The 13,511-nt window shown below is 40.1% G+C and overlaps 1 long non-coding RNA gene across 1 annotated transcript in view; it reads right to left on the bottom strand.

Annotated features, from left to right (window-relative positions):
• Positions 1-10,522: 10,522 nt before the first annotated feature.
• The window catches only part of LOC138688599 (uncharacterized), a 25,947-nt gene continuing 22,958 nt past the window's right edge, over positions 10,523-13,511 (bottom strand). The window contains exon 6 of the long non-coding RNA XR_011327482.1: positions 10,523-13,489. This is a non-coding gene — a long non-coding RNA (uncharacterized lncRNA). The remainder of the gene's footprint in view (positions 13,490-13,511) is intronic.

The raw sequence follows: 13,511 nt of genomic DNA, 5'->3' as shown, positions 1-13,511 counted from the left end.
CAGAGAGCAAGCCTGAAGAGGCTGGCTCCCCCAGCCCAATCTAGCTTCTTTTGTCCTTGAAATCTTGTCCTTTGCCCAGAATTGCAGAGTTAGCTGGGCAAGCTAACAGCTAATCTTGTCCTCCCCAGGCACAGGTGAATAGGTGATTTGTTGCTTCTTGTTACAGGCTGTTGCCTTCAGCATGGCTAATTTTTGTTCATGACCTGGTGTGGTGCTGCCTCAACTACCTTGGTTTTGGGGGTGACCAGATGTTGTAAGCCCAAGAAACACACATAATGAATAGTTATAGAAAAATCATTCCAGATAGGAGGTTCTTCCCAGACTAAAGTCTTAGCCCTGTAGTGTGTCCTGCATGGCGTGAGCCAACCAGTGATGCTTGGAGCACCAATAAACCACTGAGCCTAAGAGGGACTGCAGGACAAAACAGTTTGTGGGTGTATACGTGACTGCTTCTCTATCTATTTTCTCTTCTGATCTGCCATAATTGTATTATTATCCTTATACATTTCTAATCCTTTTTGAATCCTGCTATGCTCTTGATCATTCCTGAACTCGCCTGGAAAATTGGTAATTGTCGCAGTTTGACTTACTAGCAAGACATTTATCTAGGTTTTTCCAATTATCACCTGATATTTCCCTTGTGTAATGGAAAACATGAATGCATCTGATATCACGATGCTGGCTCACATGAAAATTGTCATAAATATTATTAGTGGCAAAGTCAAGATGCATAGAAATCATACTGTACAATATATTGTTGAGAGTTTAAAACTATGATTCTGAAGAAACCTTCTACACCCCAAAATCTGGATCAGAGATGTGTATGTGCCATTTTAAGCAAGAACTTCTACTGTGCATTACAATTCTTCCAACCTGAGGCAAAATATTTCCAGTCTTTTATATAAGCTGAAAATCAGAATAGAACTACAGAGGTATGAAAGCAGACATCTAAATGGCATTAGAAGAATGCAACATGGAAGATGGATTAGTTTTTTGTTTTATTATGTTTCTCCTATATACTTCACAAGTTATTTTGATAACCAGAAATGTATTACCTCAAGAGATTGCTTAAAAGTTTATGCGTGTGACATAATGCTACAATGAACTTTAAGAGGTCAGTTTTGAAGAAGGAAAGATGGAAAGTTTGGACTTTGTATTTAAAATAATTTCGGTGCAATAAGCTCTGCTGGTCTCTGGAGTCTTGTACCAAGTGGAACTGGTGAGATACATCCTAGACAGGACAGAGTAAGACTGCTCAGAACACTTGAAAATATCTCCTGCTCATGTCTTGTTTATAGATACTGACAGAGTGACAGTCTGCCTTCCATCATAATGGTCACATTTACTATTCTTAGTTGGCAAAATGTCCTTTCTTGAAGCAGTACCAGTTGGTGTCTCAATTTAGCTCAAGAAGACATGGTGAATTTTAAACCAGTGTTCAGCTTTTGCTTCCTTGCATTTAAGACATAATCTTCATCAGACACCGGGATGCTATGTGTCTTCTTTTCCACAAAGTCAATGTTTGATGTGCAAAATAGTTTAACGCAGCACATAACACCTATTACATCACATCGAGACCCTGCCAGCACTTTAACAAGATTCACTTTTCTGTATGCAGCTCCAGGACAGGACTTTCACTGAGTTGTGTTGCTTTAAGATGCAGAACATTGCTTCAGCCCTTCACAAGAAGCCAGCAGCAAAGTTAGCAAATTCCCCAAAACCTTGAATTGGATGTAGGATTTTTGATTGGCTCAGTATCATTTACAGTGTTTTGCTGTTTGTGATTAGGTTTACAGGGAGTCTGGCTGCAAAGTTCTGATCTGGATTTCTCCAAAGTATTTGGTTCAGTTCTGTGTTGGAGCACGCTGTAGTCAGCAGTTGTTCCTATCAACATCTGTAACACATTTGGCATTACTTGAAAATATTAGTCACGACTGTAAAAATTATAAAAGCCCTTCTTTCATATTTTAACTATAAGGTGGTCATGTATGCTGGGCACTCATCATTGATTTAGATGTTATCTCTCTGTTAGTAATATTTTTGCTGTGCTGGCTCCAAAACCTGGATTTTTGATCTGGGAGCAATTCTCAGCTGAGAAAATTAGTCTAACTGAAGAGTTGTGCCAGAACTCAGAGGACTTGTAGTTGATTTACATCCAGCTGCTCTGTACCAATTTGTACCAATTCTTGAGCCTCTCAGATAAACTCTGTGGTAGATTTCCAGTGCATCATAATTAGCAGAACTTTCCTATGCAAAAGGAAGCTTCTCAATCAATAGCTGAGTCTATAATAAAGAAGAGGACTTTGTAGAAGTATCTTAAATGCTCTAACTGAAAAATATCAGCAAAGTGTCAGGAAATAAGGGCTTTCCAATATGAGTTAGTTACCTATGAAAGACAGTCTTATTGAAAGAAATGGACTAAATTGTGATGTGCTTTCCTCTGCAGCTATACGCATGAAGTGGTGTCAAAATGCAATACTGGCTGAGTGAAGTCCTGATTGCCATGTGGCAAAATGTGCTTTTCATGTGGTGTAAGGACTCCAGCCCATGCACTTGGAATTAAGATCTCTTTCAAAAGGTATTTTGATGGGATCATATAGATGTTTGTCAAATATACACCAAATATACACTGCTTAAGAGGCTTTCTGGGTCAGAAAAGCTTCAGTAATTGTGTGTGCGCCACCTTTCACTATGGACTAGATTAAGAAAAAACACCTTAGAAAAGCTTCAGTAATTATGTCTCTGTGTGTCATCTTTACTGACTAAATTAGGACAAAGCACCTCTTACTTTCTGTGGCTTGAAATAGAGACTCATCTATTATGATTCAGTGACTTGTTAATATGAAACAACTCAGCCATATGGCTGAGCTCTGAAGATGGGTACCTCCTGAGCCGAGCTCTACATAAACTGTCTAGTTATAAAGACATCTCAACTGCTTCAGCCTTAAAAATCCACTTCTTAATTTATATATGGCAGCCTATTCTTGCATGAAATTGCTGTACTTTCCAGAACATCTCAGCTTCTGTGTTGCAGGATTTGTCCCATCGGCCGTTTTCACTGGGTAAAGCCAGAACGACTCTTTGAGTGTGTCTGAAGTCTTCTAAGTATTGATTGGCATTGGTCTATTTCTACTCCAGCAGAAGTCGGTCAACAGGAAGTGCACCGAGGAACCAAAGCTAATCTAGTGCTGAGTGTCCTTGAAAATTCACCCTTTATGGCCATTAGCAATAGTGTATGACTGTGCTGAGAGCTTCGGTGACAGACCTTTTTCCCGTGTATGGGTATGATGTCTTAGCTTATAGCATACTTTTCTAAACAAGGTCCAACATCCTGCCTACAAAATTAGTAATCACATTTTTTGCAAGTATTAGGTCATACTATCTGCAGATTGGTCATAGCTGGTTTAGGCCTAAATGAAATTTGCTCTTTGTTCTGGAGATTATTTTTCAGTTCTGCTTGGACAGAGCTTCAGCTTACACATTTATCTGCCAAATGTCACTGCATTGAGTCTATCCTCCCACCTACAAGAGGAAGCTCCTTCAAAGTTTCCTTTGTTGGTCTTAGTAAAATAACATTTAAAGCTGTCTTAGATAATAAGCATGAAGGATACTTCCAAGATAGCAGGCATATTATTAGCATCAACTTCAGCAATCTCTTTTGCTATTGTTGTATCCTGCAGAGCCATTAATGCCTCAGGGAAGATTGTAGACACACCTTTTCTGCTGGTGGCTTTTGGTGTCTCATCTGACATTAGTAGACACTCTGTCAGGCTACACTGGATTTGTTTGGGGCTCTTTATTCCATCTGACTTTTGCTGATTATTCCCATTCATCCACAGACATGTACAAACAGAACCCCGGCTGGTTGCCACTGGCTCCCCTTCTGCATGCCGAGGAGAAAAGGCACAAGTGGGGGAAGCATGGTGAGGGGGCGATGCTTCCCTGTCTTCCTGCTCATGGGGGTGCAAGAGTGAAACAGGGATGGGGACCAGTTGGCACATATTAATTATGATGGTAGTTTGAACATCAAAGGATGGAGATACAAGAGGCAAAGATGTGAGCAGAGATAAAAAGAGAAGGAGGAGAGAATAGGTGTGATGTTACAAGAGGAGGTGTTTGCTAGATCTAAGGGTTTAAATTCCATGAGGTAATTATAGAAGTATAAACAATAAATCAGTCTTTATCTGGCAAACCTTTGACCATAAGAAAAAGGAAGATACATCAATGGGATTATAGGATCTAGCTCTGTAGGGTATAGAGTATAACTGTAACAGTTTTGGGCCCTAAGTTTCTCTTTGAACAGCTTGATAGCAAGGCATGCATCAAAACTATTACTGAGAACGTGCTGTGGGTTTCTTGCATCTTCCACTGAAGGGGAAAGCTGTTACTGATTACTGGCTACGTTGGTTGTATTTCAAGGCTGGGCTTATGTGGCAGTTTTCTTTTTAGCTCTGAAGCCAACTAACTGTGTGATAACCTCATTCCTTCCCTCCAGGGAAGACCTCCAAGTGTCCACTCCTACAATTGGTTTATGCAGAGAGAGTGCTGAATTGGGGAGGAAGGCTCTTCTTCTGCCCTTTTTCCCATCCCAATCCCCTTTTCCTCCACTTCTGCAGCAGCAGAACGAAAGCCAGGCTCCCTCTCGCCCTTATGCTTACAGTGATCTTTGTATCGCCATTGTCTGATTTACAAAATGATTTGTAAAGACTTTATTTTACCTTTGATCTTGCAAAACAAGGGTAGCTTTAAACAAAGCCAGATACTTTAAAGATCACCACATGGTTTTAATAGTATTTTCTACTTTGTGTCATAACTTGAATGAACAAGATATGAACAGTATTCGTATTGTCACCACATTTCACTGTGTTATCGCATTTGCTAATATTTCCTAGTTAAAAAAATATTGGCAACTATCATGAAGCTGATGTTGTAACTAAGTATCTTCTGCTAGCTCCATCATTACCGACTGTTGCAAAGCCTACTGAAGCTGCTAGGAAGTCGCTTTCTGACTTCAGTCAGTGTTGGATCTGAAGCACAAAAAGTGAAATGGTATGCTCGGGAGGTTTCCCACCTTTCAGATCCCAATTCCTCTGCTCCCTCCAGCTATGCAAAAGCTCTTACCACGTTGCAGAGCACAATGCGGTTTGGATGCTGTACACACATATGCGAACATGATGGGTTTATGGGTGTATTTTTGCTGACAAACTGAAATTATGGGAGGAAGAGAGGGGAAGTACTTTGTTTGAGATTTGAAGTTACAAATTTTAATTGATCTTGTAAATAGAGTGCTTGAGAAATTAAACAAAAATAAAGATGTTTTCATTTCTCTACAGCTGAAAAATATACAGAATGAAAATTGAGGGGAGGAAGGGGGAAAGGATGAAGTCACAGATACGTCAGTTTCCCTTTCTCCCCATTAGTGCCATGCTCTTTCACTTACATAATGAGCAAAAGGCTGAACTAGTGCACAGATCGCTCTTCCACTTCATAGCCACGCAGCTGCATCCTGCTCTGATAGCTAATCTCATTTATGTCCTTTCCAGAAGACAGCCTGCCCTGGGTGGCAATTACAGTTGGTTAATTTTGGCACAATCTGATTAAAAGCAGACTGATATAAATCACTGAACAGTGTAGCTTATGAAAATGCAAGTTGAGGTAGCACCCCAACCACAGCACTATCATGAGAGAAGCTGAGAGCCAGATGTTGGTCTAATGATAGAAATAATCTAATAATGGACTTTGTGTATCCTCTGGAGCTTGAAAGCCCTGTGTAATATTTTTTGTCAGACAGATATCTCCATGTTGCAATACATATTGAACATTTTAGTGGTTCACAAGTTGGTTTAATGGGTCATCTTGGCTTACAGCTAAGTACCCTAGGAGAAAGTATGGGAGCAAGATCTGGAGCCCTAGCAGGGAAAGCCCTAATAGGGGATATCCTAGGAGGGATATTCTGAGTACCTTAGGTATCCAGGTGTCTTAGGCACCCAGGTGTCTTAGGCACTCTGAGTGTTACCTTATATTAAAGTCTAAAGTAGCCTGTGTGAGTAGGCAGTGTCATATATGGACACGAACAAGTGAGGAGTGTCTCTGAAATCAGGACAGATGGATGTATATGCGGAAACCTAGTGTAAGTAGAACTGTAATCAGACTCTTCCTGCATCTCCTTGCATTTGTCAGAGAAAAGAGACTATGTCGACTGAAAATAGGGACTGTAAAAGAAAGTCTTTTTATTTTTCATCAGCTGAGATGTGATAGGACACATTCCCTTTAAGTGAAATGTGAGTGCCCTGATTACAAGCTTGCTTTGGGTTTTGTGTGGCTTAAAATGTGAGGCTATTCTGGCTAGTGTGCACCTATAGATAACCTCTGCTAGCGGAGGATGAGCACAGTGGCTCCTGAGCCAACTTCCTCCCTGCCACCTACACTCAGCATGCTGTCACCTCCTCCAAGATGTCCCACCTGATACAGGAGTGACACAAGGTGCAGCTAGGGAGGGATGAAGCTCTGGTCCACAACATCAGAGTGCATTATAGCAGCTGCCCATATGATACTGCTATAGATTATGATAACAGATTAGTCACTGGTCTTTCCAGTAAGAAAATGACAGAAGTAAGAAAATTACAGAAAAGACATTAAATTACCTGGTAATTTGGTTGAATAAGAGAAGCTTGTAAAGACAGTCATCTGCTTCTATTAAATGGACAGCATAAAAGTACAAGGCTCAAAGAGAATTTATGCCCAGAAAGGATGACTTTTTTCTTGGGACAAACCCTCCGGCTCTGTCAGACTTACTTTGCACCTTGTATATGCAGACTAACTTTTGTAAATGTTTTTAACAAAAAAGGAGAGGGAACTATTTCTGTACTTTGCTTGTGACTGGGGCCAGAACAGTCACTAAGAAACTGACACTGTCCTGATCAGAGAGAATTTGATTATGGGGAACATTTTTATTTCTTTATGCATTAATCTGCAAGCCACACATTTGGAAGTGACGGCTTGAATGTGAAGAAATCCATTAATGGAAAAAGGAAAAGAAAGAGGGAAGAAAAGAGAGAGAAAGAGTTGGGGAGCAGGAGCTGATGAGAACACAAATCCTTGGTGAGTTACTCTGCAAAGGGCAAACAGAGACTGAACTGTCTCTACCTGAAGATTCAGTCTTTGAACTCTATGACATGGTTTTTCTTCGTCAGTAGAGTAAAACTTTCCTGAACCCCCTTTTTCTTTTCTTACTAAAATGTAAGTTCTGGAGAATCTGTGCTGACTTCATTACACTGTTTTTACTGTAGAAAAGATGGCAAAGCTTGTGGGAAGGTGGAAGGTTGAAGAATATTTAATTAAAAATAAAACAACTTGGGCTTTTTAACCTTAAAATAAGGTGTCATTTTGCAAAATATGGGGTTTTTTTTATTTTTAACAAAGCTTCAAAAAGATGACAGGAATGACTTTTCCCGGTCAACCAAAAAATGACAATTTTTGGCATAGCTTTTCCCAATTAGATCATGCTTTGCTTTAACCATGGATTTGTTTAAGTAAGGAATTATGTTGGGACCTACTCCTGTTCAGTAGATGACTCAAAGTGGAGCCTCACTTGTTCCTCAGAGCAACCTTCACTTGCATTGGACTACACACCATATACCATTTAAAGCCCAACACACACACTTGTAGAGTCAAGGCTTTACAAAGTCTGGACTACTTCTTTCTTTGATGAATAGCATATGGTGCCAAGATTTGCCAGATCCTGTCTGTGTGAAACAAAGCTTTAGAATTAATATTGTACATGTTTAAGGACAAAAGAAAAGCTGATGTGGTCTTCTGGTGGAAGAGAGTCTTATGCATTACAGTATCTCTAGGTTCTATTCATCAGCTTCACAGACATAATGAATTTTCCATGCACCTCCTGCTGCTAAAATAGCCATTAAAAGAACAAAATAGATGGTATCAAATTCTTGGGGTATTGTGACAACCTTGTTCTAGCAAAGCAAGAAATATCACACTATTTCAGGAGCTGAGACATGGAAAAATAGAGTGAGAAAGGCTAAGACTAGATGATGAACTGTTCTCAAATCTAGAATATCTAATCAGTAATTTAATGTATAATGTTGTTGTGTTTGTCTTCATTCCACAGTCATTAGTGAAAGGACTGCAAATTGCCCAAAATTCAGCAGCATGGCTCATTGCTGGTGTAACACTGTGGCTGCAATACAGGACATTTCCAACAGTGCCAACCACGTGTCATGAGTCTGTTCAATACAAGAACTTGCAGGACAGTAAAATAGTTGCTAGATAATGCCAGTTGCTTTTGCCCCTTACAAGCTTGCCAGTGCTACGAAAAAGTTGCTTCAATTGCCTGAATGTTATTGCTTCAGAAAAAGTATGCATCTGAAATCCCACATGTGTGATAATGATTTTGAAAAAGCAGCAATCACTGCAACCAAAGCATTTGCATCTGTTAAAAGCACAGCTTGCTCTTTCACTTGTGTCAAAGCTGTTGGCACAGAATTCAAAGCACTGGATTGGCAACTCTATCAGGAAGCAAGTGCAGCATAAAGCTATAATAGCTATCTTCGTTAGCTTTTGTTATCTGAAAAATTCCAAGTGCTTTGGATAACATAAGGTGCCACATAACTATGGAAGCTGTTGGGCAAAAGCTTGACAACCATATGCTTACATCTATAATGTGTGCTTACCCTCATCTTTAACTAAATGTTTTCTTTTAGCAGCTGTGGCAACAGTAGTGAGCTCAAACAATTCCCACACAACTAAAACACAGCTGAAGGCACTGGGTTCTCTGCGGAGGGGACAGAGGCCACAAGTACTCTCATCACTCAAAGATTTTTGGAGGGGCCAAAGCAACTTAAACATCTACTCCTAGAGGTATGCTTCTCTGTGTGGCAAGGGCTGTGTTGTAAAGATTCCTGCCCTAACACTAACCCAGTGTGCTGTGGAGTCATGCACAGTTGCTGGTGCAGTTGGAGGGGGATATTGCCAGGTCAGCTCAGCATGGCGCTGAAGCAGCAATCTTGCTTCTGGTGCTAACTCATGTGGGTCACGAGGACTATCTCTGTACTGCCCTTGCAGGTGAGCTGGCTTGTGTTTCTCAGCACCTGTGCTGTGGATCTTCCCTAAATTCTTCTGAAATCTCCCTTTTTGCTCTTCAGACACTGAACATGGATGAACTGGGAGATGATGGGAGCAGTTGGAATGGGAGTGCAAGCAGAAGTTGGAGGAGGCATGCGTGCTGGCTATATGGATGCAGGGAATCCAGGCCACTTCTTTTGAAAGGACAAGCAAAATCTCTCCATACCAGAATGTCTGAGGTTTGTTTTATATGCTGCCTTATTGTGCCCCACGTAATAAAGAAAGAAAATCCAGACTTCATACAGGGCCAAATCCTGCACTCGTCTCTTTCTCACAACTCCTATTTAAAATCTAAGCTTTAGATGCTCCCCTGACAAAGACAAAATCTTTGTGTTCCAGTCTTTCTGATTGGAGACACAAAGTCTTCCATTAAAATAAACCTCCTCTGTGAAGTAGCTGAGGCATATTTAGCATAAAGAGGCTGCCCATCCTTTCAGCCATGCTCCTGTAGCAAGGTTAGCATGTGGTGGCAGTAAGTTTCCTGAGGACTTCCACTGTAAAACTGAGACTGGTTTGTCCTCCCTGCTGATTTGGATTTGTTCATTCTTCTTAGGAAACAAATACTGCTTCATTTTTAATTTTCTACAGACAATGCTTGGAGTATCTTGCAGTCTGGAATTGAGGGAAAGGTAAATGTTGTTACACCTAATGGTGTCATCTTTCTGCTCTAATACTGGCTGCAGGCTGACTATTGCCTTGTGGTAGTATAGAAGAACACTGTACCAGCACACAGTATAGAAGTTATTGCCATTTATGTGATCCATGGGGACTATTCAGCTGCAGATATCTGCAGGGTGCAAGGCTGCGTTTCCCACTTCTCCCTCCCCACCTGAAATATTTCATAGAGCATTTGCAATATAAGTTTGTACTTTTAAAGTTTGACTTTTTACAAATGAAATAGATGAGTGGAATCTGTCCAGACAGTTTTTATTGCAGCAGCACTAGTATTGCTTCATTATCAATCTCACTCCAGACATGGCAATTATTGCTCCCTTTCCAGATAAGACGGTGGCCCTGCACATGGTAGAATAAGGAATAGAATAGTGTACAACTCCAGCTGCCTCTCACAGCTTTCCATAGTGCCAACAGCTGCAGTGACTATTTCTGAGAATGAGAAAAAGCACTTTACTTCTCCTCCAGTATTGCTTGAGAAGGGCCTGGCTTGGCCACTGTGATCCATTTTAAGAGCTGTGAACCTTGAGGAGAGGAAGGCAGATCTCTGCAGTCTGGAATAAAGCCTCTAAGTTCCTGAAAGAGTCTAGTTTAGACATGCCCCTCATTCAGACATGGCTGCTTTAGACATTGTGATCTTCCATAGACAGCTTAGGGGTTCCCATTCCACCCGGGGGCTGACTCACATGCATGTTTCCTTAGATGCTAGTTTGTCCTTGGGATTTCTATATGATTGTTACAGAAACCTTTTCAGTTTAACTTAATTGCTTACTTCACAGATATGATTGTTTCTAACACATTACAGAAGAAGACATCTCACACAAAAATAGAAGACCTGAAAAAGTGTGTTTTAATATACTGGTTTGAAAAAAAAAAAAAGAACACTGTAAATCTATCTAAAAGCAATTCACAGTAGTAATGCAACTTCATTGTTCTCCAAATATTTGGAGGCTAAATTGGGCTTTTGGCAATCTGATAACTTGAGCAAACAACTCTAAACCACTCTTAGCATCTCCTCTTCTTTAAATAAAGCTCAATTTGTAATATGGAATGTGAATTGTTTTAACTCTTAAATCATTACAAACTCAAAACCCACTCATCATAAATGTGTTGACAGAAGAATATATTTCAATAGTGCGGCAGACTCTTTGAGTACAGTAGAGCAGCAGTCTTCAATCAACTAGACTTTCTTTCCAGAAACAGAAAATGAAAGCGTAAGTGCCATACACATTTTTAAATGATTTATCTAAATTCAAAGAACTAACTTTTTTGTGACTGATTTTAACTGCATATATGAATGGCTATGGATAACAGGTTTCTTTTGCTTTTCAAAATGATATATAACAATTTTCCATGCAGAGACCTTCTATTTACACATCTGTTCAGCACCTGCCCATAATTACTTAGGTTTTATTATTGGACTTGTCACCATATTAATGTAGCTGTACATTCAAATTGATTGTAATTGCAAATTTCCTGAAAAAGCTTGGTTTCTGCAAGTATTTAATTAAACTGATATCCTAAATTAAAAATAATTATGTAACTGTACTCCACTACAATAACACATGCATGTCTCTCTCTACATACAAAATGGATATTTCGCATAATTCATACAATATGTGGATTAATATTGTACAATTAAAGGTCAGTCTCCACTAGAAAAGGAGGGATAATTAACTTCAGTATTTAGAAACCTGACATATTTCAATTAAGCAAGCAATTTGTCACAAACTTCATAAATCAAAATATCAAGGAACAAGTTAGCAATGGTTTTAATAAATAGACATGGTGAAAAGTAAGCCTATTCCTTCTTGTGGTATAATTTTGCTTGAGTAAATGGTTTCTATAGAAAGCCTTCCATTTCTAGGTCATGAGGTCATATCTAGTATGTCTCAGTAACCACCGATGTTTATTTCCATCTAATAGCTGTCTGGAGGTCTGTGACACAGTTGGTAGCCTCTGCTGAGCAGTTCTATCTGGTACACAGAAAAAACCAACCCTATGACACTGCCCTTGAAGCCTCTTTGGTCTTAGGATAAATCAGGAGAGGAGTTGGTCCCAGCCCAAGGACCTGAACAGCCCCCTCCCCACCAGTGAGTCGTGGGAAGCCGGAGGACATGCTGAGCTCACCTTCCCCAGTGAATCTGATCCTGGTGGTACAGTCACAGACCTCAGTGACCTGGAAACTGAGCTTCTGCATCACTGAGTGACCGCTGAGGCAGAGCTGTGGTGGATTGGCACAATGACACAAAGATACCTGTCAAGAATAATTTCCTCTCATGGCAGAACAGAGACATTTTGAGAGGAAATTTTCATCTTTGTTGTTGAAAATGCATCCAAAAATTCTACAGTACTTCAACTGAGGTACAGTCAAGTACTGTCAGCGTGAAAGTTTCTGAGTTATAGTCCAAAATGTGCTCTCCAGAAACCCAAAACTGCCTTTGCTTTTTCCCAGTCCTTCTGTGGAGCTGTGTGAGCCCATGGAGGCTGGTAGAGTCTGGGAGGGAAAAGGAAGATAGGTGAACTGACTGCAAAATAGCCAGGTTTTGGTCAGATGCCTACTGGATTTCTTTCAATAGACTCATCAGATTCATAGCTTTTCTACAGAACACTTAGTTTCCATGAGTGAGCCTTTTCTGTTGGAAAATTTCCAAAATGTTTGCTCTGACACTGCTCATGCTTACCTCGAAGTAAACTGCAGGATCTGTATTCCACAATGGCTGAGTTAATCCATTCAGAAACACTAACGGCAATGAATATATATCCACTGAACAGCAAAGTTATGATCTGGATTTTGAACTCTCATAATTCAAAGAAAATGTGAAACAGGCTTTTGATTTGATCCACTGTCGCTGTAAGAACTGAGTATGAAATACGGCTGCAAGCTCTGCTCCAAACCATTCAAAGTCCAGTGGTGGCTCTTAGGATTTGATCTGAACTCTTACCTACAACTTTGTCTGTAATAGCTGTGTTCAGAATTTTTGGTGTGTGTGAGGTCGGGATATATAGCAAATAGGTAATCATGTCGCCTATGCAGTACACATCCTGAATCTCAGCTCTGATCTCAGTCCCACTTTCTGAGGATGCTACTGGTATTACAACAGAAAAAGAGATTTAATTGTTATTTAAAGAATCACTGTTCAATCTGAAAGCAAATGGCTGCAGAAATTTCTATTTTCTGTCATTGCTTGCCTGAATTCCTTGTGTGCATCCATAGAAAAGCTTCACTGAAATTGAAGGTCATCCATATATGATGATAGGTTCATGGCCAAAGTGTCCAGGTGCATATCTAGAGTATTACTGACGGGTATATAAAATTACAGTAAGGGAAGTGAGAAAGGGAAAAGTGAGAAGAGAGTTGGCTTTCCAGCATGGAAGATCGCCACCTTTGCCCTCCCTCATTGGCACTCTTCAGTATTTCTCCACATGCAACATCAAGTTGAAAAGAAGAAGCAGAAAGAAACATTTCTTTTCCTTGTCTTGCAGTTGCCTGTCTTCCCTAAATCTGTTACATTCTTTACACAAGTATAAGTTTGAACATTCGTTCTTGGATCCTAATCCTAAAACAAGATCCTAAGGTCCCAAAAGTATCCTGTGTCTCCAGCTTTCCATACTTACCTTTCCAAACACACATCTTTCCGTTTCCCATCAGAATTCCTGTTGGGAAAATCTGGCCCTGCTGAGGAAAAAAAAAAAGT

Source organism: Haliaeetus albicilla, chromosome 13 (genome assembly GCF_947461875.1).
Source record: "Haliaeetus albicilla chromosome 13, bHalAlb1.1, whole genome shotgun sequence".
Lineage (NCBI taxonomy): Eukaryota > Metazoa > Chordata > Aves > Accipitriformes > Accipitridae > Haliaeetus > Haliaeetus albicilla.
The sequence above is the reverse complement of the archived record's forward strand: the minus strand, read 5'-3'. Positions and strand labels throughout refer to the sequence as shown.